The 13,060-nt window shown below is 37.7% G+C and overlaps 1 protein-coding gene across 1 annotated transcript in view; it reads left to right on the forward strand.

Annotated features, from left to right (window-relative positions):
* The window catches only part of GPC5 (glypican 5), a 1,366,876-nt gene that overhangs the window by 1,268,363 nt on the left and 85,453 nt on the right, over positions 1-13,060 (forward strand). The window lies entirely within an intron of this gene.

The raw sequence follows: 13,060 nt of genomic DNA on the forward strand, positions 1-13,060 counted from the left end.
AATAGGGTTTGCACCCTTGAGACATCATTCCACAAATAGATTTCAGTTTGACTTTTCTCTCTTAATTCATTGATCTGAGTGTAATTCATTAGGCCTAGAAAAGTCTGGTCTGCTGAGAAGAACTCTAAACCTGAGACCGAAATCTGTATTTGCCATATAGTTCAGCCTAGACTGGTGATTTAATTTATTGGGCCTCAGTTTCCTCCAATGTAGGGACTGTTCTAGATCAGTTGTTCTCAAACATGTGATGCCAGGGTTGCAGCATCAGCATCACCTGGGAACTTGTTAGAAATGCAAATTCTTGGGTCCCATACCAGGCCTGCTGAGTCAGTACTCTGGGGATGTGACCAAGATAGCTGTGATTTAACAAGCACTCCAGGTGATTCTGATTCATAATAAAGTCTGAGAACCACTACTGTAGGTCAGGGTTCAGCAAACATTTTCTCCACAGGACCAGATAGTAATATTTTAGGCTGTGTGGGAAGCAAAATCAAGGATATTACGCAGATATTTATATAAAAAGAAAAAAAATTTTCTTGACATAATTTAAAACAGTAATAGTAGTAATTAAGAGCAATTTTGTGTTGTATATGTCTACTAATGAAAAAAAATAGAAGGCTTTTGAGAAAGGATACTCTTTTGCTGAGTTGGAGTGCAACAGTAATGTTTCCTATCATCAAATCGATTGCATATCTTCATGTATAAAATTCATTCTTAGCTCCTGGGCCATACAAATTAGGTGGCAGGCTGGATTTGGCCTGCAGGCCAGAGTTTGCTGCCCCTGATACGGAGGATCTCTCTAAGTCCTTTTCATTTCCACCATTTATGAGTCTACCTGCATCAATGCTAAATTTCTTTACCTCTAATTTTTCCTTTTAAACTTATGGTTACCAAAAGGGAAAGGTCGGGGTGAGGGGGAAATTGGGAGTTTGGAATTGACATATACACACCACTATATTTAAAATAGATAACCAACAAGGACCTATGGTATAGCATAGAGTTCTGCTCAATATTCTGTAATAATCTAAATGGGAAAAGAATTTGAAAATGGATACGTGTATATGTATAACCGATTCACTTTGCTGTACACCTGAAACTAACACAACATTGTTAATCAACTATACAACAAAATAAAATTTAAAAACAAAAAAAATTAAAAACCCAAATTATGAATTCTGACACACCATTCTCAACCTAACGCCATCCACCCAGCACCACCACTACATGTAGAGCTTTCACAAAAACTAAACAGTAAGGGTCTGGGCAAAATATAAAGTCCAAAACGGGTTCTTGTATTTCTGAATTGATTTCTTCCAGAGTGAAGCGAAATACTAATATCCGTCTTATAGATACACCTTAAATATGATATAGTATCCATCAGCAATATTCTTCATGAGTACTTTATTTTCTGTTGGGGCAAAGACTGTTAACAGTCAGCAGTATTTCAGAGCTTAACCAAAATAAAACCTATCAAAGTCATATGTTCTTCTAAATAAGATACAGTAGGAACTTAATATCTCAAGCAATTATCAAACTCTGAATGAGACACAGTATTCAGATCTTCTTTTACCCATCCAGGTGGGAATACGAGAAATGGATATTTTTAATCAAAGTTTCCATCTTAAGTAAAAACAGAGAGAAGGCACAAATTAGTGGAATCCATTTGCTTTTGCCAGAAGGTTGCCTCCTGCAATTAATTCAATTGACTAGTTTAATTTCTTTATACATTCTTTAGGGCATTTATAAGGGTATGATTATTCAGTTTTAAACCTTACTTGGGCTCCATTTTCTCCAAACCCCTTGACTCAGAACCACTGCAGTGCCTCTAGTTGCTATGCTCTCTGCTGTGCAGAAGAAGAGCTCAGTATCCCCCCAAGAGTATGTGAATAATGCGGTTCACCGACCTGCTCTGGTGTGAGGATATCTATTGTGGGAACTGTACACATGTGCATTTGCTAAGAATTGAGTCAAAGTGCACAGCATCAAGCAGAGAGTCAGTCGGCTGAATGGAATTCGGGAGGGCTGGTGAAACGTTAGTTTTTGGTTCATAATGTAAAACCAGAAATGTCTTCCTTCCTGAACGGGTGGAAAAGTAGCTCCTTTCACTTTCTTTTGGTATTTGCGTTGGACGGTGCAGCAAAATTTCCAAAAGGAGGTGTAAGGATATCTTCATGCCAGGTCTCAATCACTGGTATTTCTCCTTAGAAAAGAATGAAACTTCAGATTCCTGCTGTCTCTGTTGGCTACACTGACATACAGATTAACTGTTTATTCTTTTTTCTTTTTCATTTTCTAGGGAGGTAAAATGGATACACGGTAGCATACATAAGGTGCACTAGTCTTAAGTGTACATCTCAATGAAATTGTACACATATGCCTGTGTGTAACCACCCCCAGGTCACAAGAGAGAACGTTGTCCACACTATATAGCCCGTCAATACCAACCCCAGAGGTAAACACTATTGTGACTTATATCACCATAGACAGAATTTTATGCAATCAGTCTTCTCTGTGTGTCTTTTTGCTCAAAATCATTGACGCTGACTGGATATGTTCTTAAATGCTATGTCTATGATATGTATAGAAACAGCCACAATTTGGGGTCCACAATTTATAAACCCAGGTCATTCATCTCCCTAGAGAATATGTAAAAACCTCCTGTCCAGGTGGATGAATGCTAACAGTGCATTAGCCAAATAGAAATAATGTAGTGCTATTTCTCTTCTGTTATCTAATATAACTGCAATTTTCTCACGTGTAGAATTAGAAGTATAGATATAATGATTTATCTAAATGCAAATTAAAAATTAATTGAAGATTTGTATGTTTTAGTGATTATTGATACCCTGTAGATTTTAAAACCTACCTAGAAGTCCATCATGATAAATTGCTTTACTTTAAGAAAATTTATAATTTTCATCTACTTTACTCCACACTTTATGAGCCTAATTTTTGAGGGTTAATTCACTTTACTCTGGTGGCTCTTATATATTGTTTGGATTTCATGTCATTTTGTCCTCTAATCTATACCGTGCTCCTTTGCAAATTTTTGTTCTTATTTAACTCAATCCTATCTTTGAACCATTTTCTATGCACAATACTAATTTCACTTAGCTTCTCTGGGTGGAAGGATGATGTTTTATTGTTCCTCTTGCTTGGTTTATCTTATTTTTATAAAACAAACAAAATCTTCCCCTCATTTTCCCCCAACCACTCCTTCATTTCTGTTACTTACCAATTCCCAAAGCTGGCCAGTGGGATTCCTTCTATGCCTTTTCCACTGTCTTCTCTCTGCTGCTCAAAATTCAGATTCTCATCGCCGGAGCCCTGGCTGCTCTGATGATCTGACATGCCTGCCTGGTCCACCCTCTCCCAGCTGCAATCCATCTACTATAAACTCCCTGATGGCATCAGGCAAGTCTTCTGCTGAACAGCTTAAATCACTCTTTCTCCTTCTTCAAGAATGCATGGATCCATTTTAAAATCAAGCATACCCTATAGATCACCAATGTTGACCTAAGTGATTTTCATTAGAGTATAATATAAATAAGTACTATCATTAGCCTACGTATAAGTACCTTCTTCTTACAGAGCCTATGTAACTATGAAATCAAATAAATTGTCAACGAATACTAACAAAATCATGGAGCTGATATAATTCAAATGATTACGATGAATGAAAATAAATTCCACCCATTCTGTGAATATTGGAATAATTGCTACATTTTGCAAACTGGCAAGCCTAAGAAAAGTGTTGGGTGGATTACATCATCTTGTGGAACACAGTATTATGGCAGGACTATAAATAATGCCCTGTAATGTGAGGTGATGTAATCCTCCCCAAACTTTTCTACATTCAAAATATTCCAAAACATTCATGGCTTCTGTGTGCTGCCTTGTCATTTACCTTCAGTGGTTTCAAATGCATCAATTACCTCAAGTCCACCTGGATTCTTTTCTCATTAGTTCACTAAAATAAAACAGTGTTACTTGATTGCCATGCAATGAATGATAACACACAAATGAAATAATCTTGCAGTCTGTAGATAGGAGGCTAGCATCCAGATGGCATACAATATGTTTACATTATTTTATAGATTATTACTTAAATTGAAACCCAAAATATGCTATATCTAAAAATGTATCAGAGGACCCGAGTTTAAATGCGTTGAGTTAAATGATAGTATACTGCTTATCTACTGATTCTCTAATGCTATACTGTTCTATCTATTCATCAAGAAGACTTTGTTTTCTTTAAAGGTGTTCATATGTGTATCCTGTCTCATTATCTAGATTTTAATTTTCTTAAAGGCAGAAGCATAGTTTAAACCTCTTTGTACTTTCAGACCCTAATCCAAGACCTGTACATATTAATCTTCACTGAAAGTTCTCATCGATTAATTATTGAGTTAAAGAATGCCTTTTATTGCTTGTTTCACTGTTTTTTGCCTTCTGCAGTCAGATTTGATTTTCCTGATGCCTCACTTGTTTTCTTACCCCAAAACTTCTCCACGTGGAAAAGACACTGTGAACATTCTTACATCCATAACTTTATTCATGATGTTGTTTCCATTTAAAATAATTTCTCTGCTGACCGTAAACTACGTCCTGTATTTCTTAGCTGACCTTCTTTACATCTTCTGTTTCTTTGTGGAGACTTGCTATTTTTTTCATCTGCCCCTAGCAGGTTTGTAATTGCTGGTTCAAGCATTCTCATGATGGCTGTTCTCAAACCTTAATTAATTCTAACATCTTTGCCATCTTGGTACTGGCGTCTGTTGATTATCCACATGCCCTCACCCCTTAACCTTTGACACCTTTCTGGTTTGGGGTTTGAGGAGTGGTTTTCATTTGAAACCCAGGTATCTTGGGTATTATGTTAAGAGTCTCTAGATCCTAGTTCAACCTTCTGTTTTCTTTGGCTTCCATTGATACCATCCCTGCAGGGGAAAGTACCACTTGAGTACTGATAGGTGTGGGTAAAAGTCCAGGTTCCCCACTTAGCCTGTTGCCACTGGGGGTGGGGTGGTTATTCCTCACTACTTCTGGTGGGTTCTAGGTCCCCATTAGGCTTTCACTAACACCAGGAGACTGGGGGTGTCCTTATTACCACTAGGTGGGAGTGAAAGTCCCCACTCTCCACAAGGATTTCTTGACATTGCCCTAGAGGGGAAGGGTTGGAGTCCAGACTCCAACCCCCACGTCCCTCACCGACACAACAGAATGGGACCTCATTACATGCTGGCAGGGATAAAGGTCTGTCTGCTCAACTTTGTCTGACACCACCCTGGCAGGGAATTTGAAAGCTTCATCACAACCTGGCAGAGGTGGGATTCTACACTCACCGCTTGGCTTTGTAGGATTCCCACCACATTATCTTAAGAAATATTTAGAATCTAGACTTTGAACTGATTTATCTTTCAGAAGACCTTCTTTTCATATCCAGTTGTTCTGAAGCATTAACAATTGACAGATACCTGTAAAGGATAGTTTCCTAGTGCTTAGTCAACCACGTTTACCTCTCCACCTGCACTCATTCCTTAGATGATTTCATCAAATCCCATGCCTATAAATAACTTCTATGTTTCTTTGGCCGCCTAAGTTTCTGTCTCCAGCATCAGTCTCTCTCCTGAAATCCAAACTCATATATATGTCTGCTTAGCTGACATCTCCATTTTGACATCTAATAGGCAAAGCAAATTGGATTCCTCCCACCTCTACTGCTGCCTCCCAGATTTGCTTCTCTCTCAGTCTCCTCAGAAAACAGCAACTTCATTCTTCAGATGCTCATGCTGGAAACTATGAATTCTTCCTTTTTTTTTTTTTTACCTCTCATACTGAATTAATCACACAGGAAATCTTAGAGGCTCAATTTTCAAGATACATTGCTAACCATTAAAAAAAAAAAAACAACCCTACTGCTACCATCTGAGCCTAAGCTACCATCATTTCTCACCTGGACCACTGCAATAGCCTCCTGATTCCTTGTTTCCAACCTTTTCTATTCCCTGAATCTAGTCCCACAAATGCTAGAGTAATTATTTTAAGATAGAAACTGAGTCCTCTGCTCAAAACTTCCAAAGTCATTGCATTTTACTCACAGTAATGTACAAAGTTCTGCGTCAACCACTACCACCATCCATCTTGTTCATACTGTTCTACCTCATTGACCTCCCTACAGACCAACGGACAGGGCAAGCACAATACAAGCACAGGATCTGTGCACTTGTTGTTCTACACTTGTAGAAAATCCTTTTGCCAGATATCTTCATTATTTTTTGTTCCGATCTCTGCTCAAATGTTACCTTATCAGAGAGGACATCTCAGATCACCTAGCCTATTTTAGTACTCTCCCAATTTTCTTAATCTCATTCACCCTGCTTTGTCTTCATAGTTGTTGTCACCAACTGACATACAGTAGTTTGCTTAGTCATTGCTTTCTGATTTTCTCCATGGAAAGCTCCAGTGCCTAGAAGAGTTAGTGGCACATGTAGGTGCTCAATAAGTATTTGTTGATCAATTTACAATTAGTCAAAATATTTATTACCACAATTAAGAAAAATTTTTTTCTCGTTAATGTATCCCCTGCCAGATACAGGAAAGATCAAATCAAAGATATATGTTTAACATACAGTGTTTCAGCTCTCATTTTGTGTATCTCCTTTTTTATTCCCCAAGGAAGCATGCAATTAAATTTGTATCAAATTATAACAGAAAACAAGTCATGATCATTCTTATTAAAAGTCTATGCATTCAGAGCTGGTTATTATTATATTCTTCTTTCATTGAAATGTCTATCTTCTTTTAAACAAATTGCTAGAAATAGAGATTTTGCATTAAAATACTCTTTCCTATGTTAGAGATTTTCCATTAAAATACTCTTTCCTATGTTACAGAGAAATAATAGGAAAAAGTAATGTTTCCAGAATTTAGAATCGTATGTTACTTCTGAATGAAATATACATTCTGTTTAATACTTATCATCAGCTTATGTGTTTTAATGGTAGGATTTAATTCTTATGTTCACTTCTGTTTCTTTGTGAACTGATAATCTCTTAATTGCAGATGGAGGCATTACCCTACGAGCTGCTAGAATTTGTTGTATTGCATTTTTTTCCCCCAGACTGATTGTAAACTTTCTGGGAATTTCTGCTTGTTGAACATGAGTGAAATCTATTTCTGAAGTTAGAGTTCCCTTTTTTCATGATAATTCTGAAAAATAATTGGGCATCTGCCAAAAGGATTTTTCTACTAAAATTTTCAGATGTGTCCAGTGTCCAATGATTTTCCTGTATCGTTAGTTAGAATGAAATTCACCCAGTAATTTAAGAAAATCACAAATATTATTTTGCAAAGCACAAAACTCATGCTTCCATACTTATAGATGTCTTTGTCTTATCAGGCCTTTCAGTTCTCTTGATTGCAATGATTTACAAACTAGTTTTCTTGCCACCAGACTATTTAATTGCCTACCAATCCATCTCGCATTCTCTCTTTACAACAGTGTTCATTGATCTCCAAGTTTATCTTTCAGAGATACTCCAGTGGCTTTTAAATGTGCAAAGAAGAAAAAGCCTACATCTTTCACATGTCAGACAAAGCCATTCATGGGTTAACCCCTTCAACTTTTTCCAGCCGCATCATCTCTACCAAGCCTTGCAAGTACAGATTTTAGGTCTCTAACAACCCACACCTTGCAAGCATCTTATACTTTTACCTCAAGCACCTTTCTTTCTTGTCTAACTAGGAATGTTCTGTATATTTTTCAAGGCTGACTTAAAAGTCACTTTCCTTATTGAAGGAAAATTCTGAAAACTTTTCAGGTTTCTGACATTGCTTAGGTGTGAATAATACATAGATCCCATCTTCCTGGAGCTTCCAGGCTGTAAAGCCTCCTCCACCCACTCCCCTTTGAATCCCTCCCTGATCAGAATTAGATTAGGCCCCTGACTTAATCATAACAAGCTGAGTATATATCTAAATTTATCACTAAATTCTGTACTTTTCCAGATAGTACCTTCTCTTAATCTTCCATTTTATTCTTGAATCTGGCCCAATTTAGCACAGAGAAGATGCAAGCTCAATGTTTGCAGGTTTGGGATCAAGAAAGTAAGACATCATGAAAGAGTAACCATCTGAATTTTTCGTTTTTCCCAAGGTAAAATATTTTTTAAATCTGTTAACTTGATAAAGAAAAAAATTATTTAATAATTTCTTTGTGGGGGAATCCTTATCCTTTAGTTAGGCAGAATTTGTATTGATGTGTGTGGTTCGAATATACTAAATAATAACTTAAAATAAAGTTGCCCTTTGTCAGCACTGACAAAAAATAGAGACAAAATTAACTTATTTCTATGTGATGTTGTGGCAGTTCTGTCTAGGCTGAAAGGACACTGCCACATATTCCCTTTGTCCTCCATTTCTTTACCTTGAAAATGAGATACCAGGCAATTTACCCATCAGGGTTTTTAATGGTCACAGTATTTGAAGGCTGTGAACTGAGTAATATCATTCATTTATGGTCTTGTCCTGCAGCTGTTGTGTTTTATATAACACAATTTGAAACAAAGAAAACAGAGCTCTTGAATAAGCTTCACTATTAAGTGCAACTAAGCCATTTCAGGAAATAATGGCATTTCACAGCAGAGAATAAAAAGCATAAAGTGTCATTTTCCTCAAATAACAAAGAGGTAAATAGCAAAAGAAGCTTAAATATTAACATAGTGACCAATAAATAAGTACTCGGCCTCTAAGAAAAACCACGTAACACAATTCTGCAGCTTAGATTTCACTTCAAATAAGCCAATTGTGAGTCAATTATAGTATGTTTTATCAACAGATCCTTGTCTTTTTTTTCCCCTAATCTAGAACAATAGAGCTACCAATCATTTAATGCCTTCTTACAGGTCACACTTGGAGGCTAATAACAAAAATCAGGCTGGAATCTGCTGTCCAGCTAGTCCCCAATCACCAAGTCCTCTTGCCTGTTACATGCCTTCAATCACAACTTCTCTGCCTGCTCCCTTCCTGTCCTTCCAATCAGCCTCTGTCTTGGTATAAACTTTATGACTTTGTGCCTAAACTTTTTGGATAGGCTTTTAGCTGGGTTCTCTTCTTTTCTTTAGGTCACATCCACAACAGTTAACAGTCCTAAAGCACAAATCTAATCATATCATGCCCCTGTTTAAAAACACCTTCTTTGACATCAGTTTCTAAAAAAATCATACAGGCTCTTGTTTACTTTCTGTAAGTTTTAGTGTTCCTGATGAAATTCTCATTCATCACCAAATCAGCTTTCGGCACGTTCTGTGTGGCAAGCCTGAGAGGGATTCATCACTGTGAGAGATTTAACGCCTGCCCTCTTGGAGCTTACTTGCTGCATTCGTTTCCTATTGCTGTTGTAACAGATTACCAGAAATGTAGTGGCTTAGAACAATGCAAATTTATTATCTTACAGTTCTGGGGGTCAGAAGCCCTGAAATCAAGATGTTTGAAGGACTGCCCTTCTTCTGGAGGCTCTAGGGCAACGGTCCCCAACCTTTTGGGCACCAGGGACTGGTTTCGTGGAAGACAGTTTTTCCTCGGATGGGGGACAGGATGGGGGGGATGGTTCAGGCTGTAATGTGAGAAATGGGGAGTGGCAGATGAAGCTTCACTCGCTCGTCCTCTGCTCACCTCCTGCTGTACGGCCTGGCTCCTAATGGCCGGGGCGTCGGGGACCCTGGCTCTAGGGGACAATCCATTCCCTTGCCTTTTCCAGCTTCCAGAGGCTGCCTGCATTTTTTGACTCTGGATTCCTGTCTCCATTTTCAAAGACAGTGGTGTAGCATCTTTAAATCTCTCTCTCTCACACACACACACACACACCCGTTGGCTTCCATAGCCACATCTCCTTCTCTGTCTCTAACTCTCATAAAGACACCTGAAATCACATTGGGCCTGCCCAAGAAATCCAGGATATTCTCCCATGTCATAAAAATCCTCATTTAAATCACATCATCAAAGTCTCTTTTGCCTCGTAAAGTGACATAATCACAGGTTCTGGGGATTAGGACAGAGGCATTTGGGGTAGGGGAGGCCAGTATTGCTGTATCTACCATCCTTGTTTAATAGAATGGGCAGATATTTGGTGGCATTTTCAAATTCTTTTTACTCGTCTATACTTTCCAAATTTTCTCATACTAATAAATACTAATTTTGGGGGTTTCCCTGGTGGTTCAGTGGTTAAGAATCTGCCTGCCAATGCAGGGGACACGGGTTCGAGCCCTGGTCCGGGAAGATCCCACCTGCCGTGGAGCAACTAAGCCCATGCACCACAACTACTGAGCCTGCACTCTAGAGCCCATGAGCCACAACTACTGAGCCCATGTGCCACAACTACTGAAGCCCACACACCTAGATCCCGTGCTCCGCAATAAGAGAAGCCACTGCAACAAAGAGTGGCCCCCGTTGGCCACAACTACAGAAAGCCCACGTGCAGCAATGAAGACCCAATGCAGCCCAAAATAAGTAGATAAAATAAATACATTTTTAAAAATAAATACTAACTTTCTAGTTGTAGGAAAAATGTTTTAACTGTAAAAATGATACCCTATCAATTTATCAAATGGAATCCAGAGTCGCCATCCTGATATAGAAGAGGCCCAGGCAGGCTGACTGTTAACACACTGTCTTCTTGGTGGAAGTGCCAGCCCTCTGGCCCCACACACGCTAGACTACACAGTAGGACACTCACAGTTCCCTTCACAGACTCTCCGTTGTTATACGCCTCTGCCTCTTGCATAGAAACGGGGAAAGGTTTACCCCAGCTTTTCAATGCGGTAAATGCCCCGCACAAAGGTTATTCTTTTACTAGCTCTTCCCTGACGCTCTGGGGCACAGCCACTCTGCTGCCTCCTTTTTCCCTCCAGAGTACAGATTCCTCTCTTCTAGAACTTTACAGATTTATTTATGTCCTACCTTTGCCCTTGACCTCCACATGACTTCAGGACAAGGATTCTGCCCTTGATTTTCTGTACCTGTAGCACTTATCACAGTGCTCAGCACCACCACTGAATAAAAATTTAAAGTTGGAGTTACTAAGCAAGGTTTTTCTGGAAAGGGTACACTCAAAAATATGTCTGCTAATGGATCCTTGAGGCCACAGGATGTCGCAAATTTATTGAACTACTAGGATGTTTAAATTATTTTCATGGGAATGAAGCAACGCCTGAAGGTTATAACACAACACTGAAAGTGCACTTTCCTGTCATATATTAAGGTGAATGTATACGAACACAAAACATTTTCACAAGTATTTTGTCCAAATTCAAATAACCTGCCTTATTTGTTAATACTTATTTTTAATAAATTTTTACTGACAGCTTCTTAATGATATTATATATGTCTTATAAAGAATGCTTCCACTTGTTGACTATTTGAGGTTGTATCTCATGGTGTGCTTTTAATGTGTGGATTTCTAGACACGAATCCGGCTTCTAAAGGTATTATTTTTCTAAGAAGTGCTGCTGACATGACCTGTTCACAATTTGCTCTCTGCTCATGTCCACCAGATTCAGAAGAACAATTCTTTGAAAGTTATTTCAATTTGGGTCTTTGTTAAGAGTAAATATTAATTTAGATTGGCCTACATTATGGGCTGAATCACATATTTATGAAACTGCTAACATGTACTTAATGCATGTGGCATTAACTCCAAAGGCATATTGTCCCGATATTAGTTCCAATCCCACCCCAATAAGGAATTGGTGAATCTGGAAGATTTGGAATCATGTCTATTCTGGTCTCATTCACATCCTCTACTTTGATTATTTTGAGTTTTGCCACTGATATTCATCTGCAGTCCCTGTAGGTCAATTTAAACAAGGTAACAGTATTCATATATTTTGTATTTTATACTAAGTGTAGCCAGTTTTTTCTCTATCTGCATTCACTCAAAATTACAAAGTGTAAAATTTGATCAGTAATTTTAAAAGCACTTTAATCTTTGCTACTTATTTGCCTTTGTGTGCAACTATGAAATACTAGAACATAAAAGTGTAACTCTTCTCCGTGTGTGTGTGTGTTCATATATAAATAACTCCCCTTTCCTCTCCTTCTCCCTCCACGCTCCTCTTTCTATCTCCCCCTCTTCCTCTTTCTCAACTATGCTTTAAAGCTGGGAGAGGTTACCTGGACTAGCCTGATAATTTAGTTAGAAGAAAGCAACTTCTAATTTGAGTATCATCTAGGGAAAAAATAAAACATTTACTCTACATTTTTTTCCCAGGCTGTATTAGCAACGATCCTTCTCTTCTGGAGTAGGAACAGTTATGGGTTTTACTATTCAATCTATTTTTTAAACCTACCACATATGGATGACAACTACTCTTCTGTGAAGTCTTGTGGAATCACAAGAGATCTAAGGCTTTATAAAAAATATACAAGTTCAAAATATTAATTTATCAGCTGACCCAGAAGTAACTGGTCTCCAAAAGATGATACAAATTAACTAAAATTTAATGACAAATTCATAAATCAGATAGCTGATTTATTCATTGTATTTAGAAATAGTAATGCCAAGTGTTTCAAAACACAAGTATTAGTAAGCTATCTCTTTACAGAAGATAACCTCTTCTGTACTGATTTTAAAATTAGGAAGTTGACAGTTGAAAGTCATCAGTGAACAAAGTTAAGCAATCTCTTTTATATCCCCAAGCTACAAAATTTTCACCTTTATTAAAGGTGGATTAATTAACATAGTGGTATGTCTATTAAGTGGATCATTATATTCCAGTCTGTTTACTGTATAATTTCCATTCATTTACTTTTCTGGAAACACAGTTACTAAATATTATCCTTTAAATCTACCCGGCCAAAATTCCTTATAATTCAAAATTTGTATCAGCAAAGTATTTATTAATCATTGCTACAATGTCTTAGTTTAACTTATAATTCATTTAATGCCATTGTATTCTAGTACCTGATTTTCATCAAAGTGCTCTCGCCAAGTGATAATTTCTAGTTTATTTCTGAGATTTTGCTAACAGGTAGTTCATAAAACTTGATATCAAAGATAATT

This window comes from Lagenorhynchus albirostris, chromosome 18, assembly GCF_949774975.1.
Source record: "Lagenorhynchus albirostris chromosome 18, mLagAlb1.1, whole genome shotgun sequence".
Classification (NCBI taxonomy): domain Eukaryota; kingdom Metazoa; phylum Chordata; class Mammalia; order Artiodactyla; family Delphinidae; genus Lagenorhynchus; species Lagenorhynchus albirostris.